The sequence below is a fragment of the Atractosteus spatula genome (assembly GCF_055471065.1).
Source record: "Atractosteus spatula isolate fAtrSpa1 chromosome 10 unlocalized genomic scaffold, fAtrSpa1.hap1 SUPER_10_unloc_8, whole genome shotgun sequence".
Taxonomy (NCBI): domain Eukaryota; kingdom Metazoa; phylum Chordata; class Actinopteri; order Semionotiformes; family Lepisosteidae; genus Atractosteus; species Atractosteus spatula.
This window is the reverse complement of record NW_028296628.1, coordinates 266,018-271,621: the sequence shown is the minus strand read 5'-3', so window position 1 is coordinate 271,621 and position 5,604 is coordinate 266,018. Positions and strand designations below refer to the sequence as shown.

Here is a 5,604-nt window from a genome sequence, read left to right as displayed (position 1 = left end):
CGCATATATAACGTCGAAAACACATCTAACACAGTGCCTGAGGCTTTTTACTGTATGTATCGTGTGTGCCGCAACTAAGAGTATACGGCACTCTGCACAGTGTACGAAGTAAATTATTTTCGCAGTAATTAATTTATTATATTTACTATATTTATTATACACGTGTAAATTAATTACTGCGACACGATACATACAGTAAAAAGCCTCAGGCACTTTGTTAGATGTGTTTTCGACGTTATATATGCGTTTATTCATGTCGTCGATTTTACGGTTGCAATTCGACGTTGATTATACGTCGAGGCGACGTATATATACGTATAGCCGTATTTTCGCCGTAAATATACGTATATTCGACGAATCAATGCCCACAGCTTGGCATACAAGGGTTTTGCTGAGGGGGTCTTGCCACCTGCCCGAAAAAAAACAGTAAAATGTTTGAGTGCCTATAGAGTTTCTATTTTTATTTTCTTGAGAAAAGTTGATACCATTTCCTGGACACCCCGCCCCCCATCAGTGCGCGGTGCCCGGGGAAAAATCTGTAGGGGGGCGTCTGAAATTCTGAGGGGGGGTGATATTTCGGTTGAAACGGAGCTGTACGGTGCAGCTTCCCAAATGAAATCTCGTAGCTATGCCATTGATTAGTGCTTCATGATAGAAGATAACGACTAGCAATCTGGTATTTGCGATGAAGTTCAGTTTCACATTTTTCGTCACTCTCACGGTTTGTATTGCCTGGAGCGAAAAGTACCATAAGCGTTCATTTTTGCAGCTACATGGACGTTCTGAATCGTTAAGAAAAAAATGTTGTAAAACCAACAGAAAGCACAGACTGCTATAACTAGTCCTAGTTATATAACGATTTTAAGTATAATGATAAACTACTGCAAGGAATCGGTCCACATGAGCAAACAGGATCGTAATGTTGACACTCAACGACACTGATATGTGCAGTTCCTGGACGGATAGCCCTCCTGCCCATCAAACAGACTGAGTGACTGTTCGTGTCATTTAGTGTTGTCTGACCATTGACAAAGTACAACTATTTTTTTAGGACGCAAATTAAGTTAGGTAAATCTTTTTGCCCAAAACTGAAGGGGCGACATTCCTCCCTCCCCCCGTGATGCCAGGCCTGTACCCATCCTATTCCATAATGTCATTATATATAATACCATACAACAGTGACCGATCCTTACTAACTGCATGCGTTAAAATTGCACATCAGCTCATAGCAGGGGGCACATAGCCGCGATGTATTATCAATGTTAAATTTCAACCATAATATCGACAACATTAATAAACGCATACGTTGAGAAAATATCGAACCCAGCATATTTTCCGGTTATATACCACAATGCATTGCTAATATTCGTTGGTCACCATTTTGGACACGTTTTTCAAACGTAGAAGTATATCCGCAAATATCTCAGCAATCCTCTTTTGACGAGTAAGTATGAACAATAATAATAGTATCTGAATACATACAGATCTTTCTTAATATTATTTTGATTAAAATAGTACGTGAATAAGCAAAAAATGGCACATAAAAATAGTGTGAATGGGGAAGATGACACAAAATCGTTTTGCCGTTTCTCTATTCTTATTCTATGTTGTACTTTCAAACTTTGGGTACTCTTTAATTAGGACAGACTTTATTGCTCAACTGCTATGATGCAAGCCAAATTTTATACATTTATTTCAGCTTTGAGCTTAGTAAACCGTTCATTTTTTAGATTATACTAAAGAAGATATTAATCATCATTTATTTGGGAAGTAATATTATATAATTTTCTCCTAGCTGCGGTGCTGAAGTCCCACCCTACATCGACAGAAAAAGAAATAAAGGAGCACGCAATGTGTTACTTGAAAAATGCATATGCAAGGCAGGGGGCCAGGAGATCTGGACACTGAAAATAATAGGTTTTTGGTTCTAACTGTTAGGACAATTAGACAGGGTTTGCAAATACATTGCAAATATTTGTAATATTTGCATTGCATTGTAATATTTTTTTTCTTGGAAATATAGAAGTTGTACATTTTAAAATGTATATTTGAATCAAAATGTGGTTTTGAGTTAGTGTGTTAATGTAATTAGTTTGTGTTTGTCATTACTATACTGTATATTGCCATGTTACCAGAATTTGTAGCTGAAGTTTAAGACTAGTTGTGTTTTTTATGATTATTGCCCATATGTTGATTGTTGATTGATTGTATACAATGTATAATTTGAAATACATATGTTTCAGGTGTGAATGTGTATTTTCAGAATACATTTCTAAACCTAATCATTGGCTTGGTTTACTAGTTTCTACACCTATAAAACCTATCTTTGATGTATAATAGACCTCTACCTATATACGTATAATAGACCTCTAATGTTATCCGTATAATAGACCTCTTACCATATACGTATAATAGACGTCTAAAGTTATCCGTATAATAGACCTCTAACCATATACGTATAATAGACGTCTAAAGTTATCCGTATAATAGACCTCTAACCATATACGTATAATAGTCCTCTAAAGTTATCCGGAACTCCAACCATATATGTATAATAGTCCTCTAAATTTATCCGTATAATAGAACTCCAACCATTTATGTATAATGAACGTCTAAACATAGACGTATAATTGACGTATAACTTTAGACGTATATTAGAATTTCATTCTAGACGAATTGCAGACCACATTTAGACGTCTAAGGTATGCGTTTAATAGACGTATATTATACGTCTTTTGCCCACTGGGAAGGTTGTGTAGGACCGCACACACTACGATGTCAGTGTTGAATAGCGTGGTTTAAAAGCTTTTTCACTAACCAGTAAGGAGTAGAAACCTAAAGTCTTCTGATCCGTAATCAGACACGTTATCCATTGTGCCATTGGCGTTTGTATTGCATTCCCATCCAGCACCACATTGAGTTCAGAGCCGCTACTATTCATGTGTTTTGTACATGTGTCTAGTTACTACGTCTTTCATTATGTCTGGTTTAAAATAATGTATCTTTAAAACAGACAAAGGGTTTATGAGTCTCCCTGAAATTCACACACGAAGAATAAAAGATATCGCGATGAAAGAGAATACAAAAATGCCGGCGATAGAAAACGGAGCGTCTTAAGTGCGCGCTATCACTGAACTAAGCTCCCGATCGGTAAGTTTGTCGGCGGGTTTTTAATTGTGTTAGGAAGCGCAAACAGTCAACAGTGTACATTTTAAAGGTCTAAGCAAAACAATCAGACTTGAGGATTATTCAGAACAGGAGCCTCTACTTCTTTGTATACTGAGCTTTCGGGTGAACATCAAAGTGAAAGAGAAATTCGCAATTTTCCCTTTTTGATTAAGGAACAAGAAAACACCATCCTTTGAATTGGATTCAAACCAGGGACATAAGAAATACTCGCTGCTTTTTCAACAATCTTAAGAGCTAGCAACTGAGCTATCGAGAGGTCAGAAAATAAACGTTTTGTCACACGCGTTGCCCAATGTAGTGTAGTGTTCCTCTTTATTTAAATCCCAGTTCGACATCAAAATACCCACTCCCATAGTCTCGTTTAGTAGAAGAAATGGACCAGGCTTCTACTCTATAAACGTCCAGAGTTCTTATAAAACATTTAAAGGGATATCAGTGCTGGCGGAAATTGACTCTTTTTCTAGTGGGATCAGGATCACATAAAACCTTTCGTTTGGATTGAGAAGAGGATCATGTTGACACTCAAAACATACTAACCTTTGCTTCTTTCGAGGACGAATGGATTATTGAGCTGCGAACATCAGTTCAAATCAAATCTCTCCAACTGCAGTTGCTTCTTTGAGAGCTTCTTCAAATCTTTCAACTGAACGTCAATATCGAGGGATATTGATGGTAATATCATACGGATTTTGGTTTTCTTTTGATCGAAAATTGTATTAAAATACAAGCCTCTTTCACATTTGTATAATACTTTCCGTTGCATCCTCAGATAAAAATTCTAAATACCACAAAGTTACAATATATGGAATAGCATTTATTTTAAAATGTATTTTAAAATTTGCATTTATTTAGAGCTATATTTAGAGCTTAGTAAAGATAACATTGCTAATATTGATGGAGTAGAAATGTAAGATGAATTGATAGCTTTTTCTGAGCTAAAAAAGTCCTACAACGCCTCCTGTAACAGGTAAGGACTCATAGCAAGACAGTGCTATTGCATTGCGCATTTTGCAGATACGACCAGTTTCTGCTTCTGGTGAGTGCATTTTTTCCAAACTGAAATTAACAAGAACATTTTCAAGATGCGCCATGTCCCTAAATCGTTCATCAGGACTACTATTAATGTCAGGTGAAAGCAGTACAAAGCATAAATTTAACCTATTAAGAGACTATATCTGTCAGCTACTGCTGTAAGCCATATTCAGCCAACGCTAGAAATATTACTACTCTACTACAGTAGATAAAGATAGCAAGTCCAACTTAGAAACGGATCACAAGTCGAAGACATAAACCGACGAGGGTGGGATTTGAACCCACGCGTGCAAAGCACAATGGATTAGCAGTCCATCGCCTTAACCACTCGGCCACCTCGTCTCGCGTACCACTTCCCCTTGGGCATGATTTTGCTCGGCGACCAGGCTCAGCGCACATCGACCTCAGATGTCTCAGAGCGGTGTGTCCAAGCGGCTGTATAAGAATAGGTAATAGGTTTATTCCATGCTGAAAAAAAGAAGAAAGAGAACACAATGTTTCGGCCGTGGAGTCTTCTTCATGTGTGAGAGAGACAGGACAGTAGGCAAAGGTAAAGTAGCGGGAGAACAAAGGTTTGAGGGTGGGTACCCACCTGTATAAGAATAGTGTTCTGCCGGTGCTGTGGTAAAGCTGGTTAAAACACCTGTTTCATAAAGAGGAGATCCTGGATCCGAATGCCAGCGGTACCTTTTTTCCTGTCTTGTTTTACAGAACATGTAATTTGGGACACTCAAAGAGGTCTTGATTTGGTTTTATGCGTTTATTAATTTCCTTTGCAGAACAACTTGTTTTTTTTAAATCATATAGCTTGCGAAAGATGAAATGCAAGCAAATTTTTTTGTTCACCAAAAGTATGTACAAGTATGTTGATTGTTGATTGATTGTATACAATGTATAATTTGAAATACATATTTTTCAGGTGTGAATGTGTATTTTCAGAATAAATTTCTAAACCAAATCATTGGGTTGATTTACTAGTTTCTACACCTGTAAAACCTATCTTTGATGTATAATAGACCTCTAAAGTTATCCGTATAATAGACCTCTAAAGTTATCCGGAACTCCTACCATATATGTATAATTGTCTTCTAAATTTATCCGTATAATAGAACTCTAACCATTTACGTATAATGAACATCTAATCATAGACGTATAATTGACGTATAACAATAGACGTATATTAGAATTTCATTCTAGACGAATTGCGGACCACATTTAGACGTTTAAGGTATGCGTTTAATAGACGTATATTATACGTCTTTTGCCCACTGGGTACAACGAAAAAAACACAACAACAATACAATTGTATAACAAAAGAAAGACAGAGACAACAGCCGATGTGCAAAAAACAACAATAGGCAGTGTGCAAAATAACAAAAAGGT

The 5,604-nt window shown here is 36.8% G+C and overlaps 1 non-coding gene across 1 annotated transcript; it reads right to left on the bottom strand.

Moving 5' to 3' along the window:
* Positions 1–4,481: 4,481 nt before the first annotated feature.
* trnas-gcu (transfer RNA serine (anticodon GCU)) lies at positions 4,482–4,563 on the bottom strand. Its single transcript has one exon. It is a non-coding gene; the product is annotated as a tRNA-Ser (tRNA).
* Between the last annotated feature and the right edge of the window lie 1,041 nt (positions 4,564–5,604).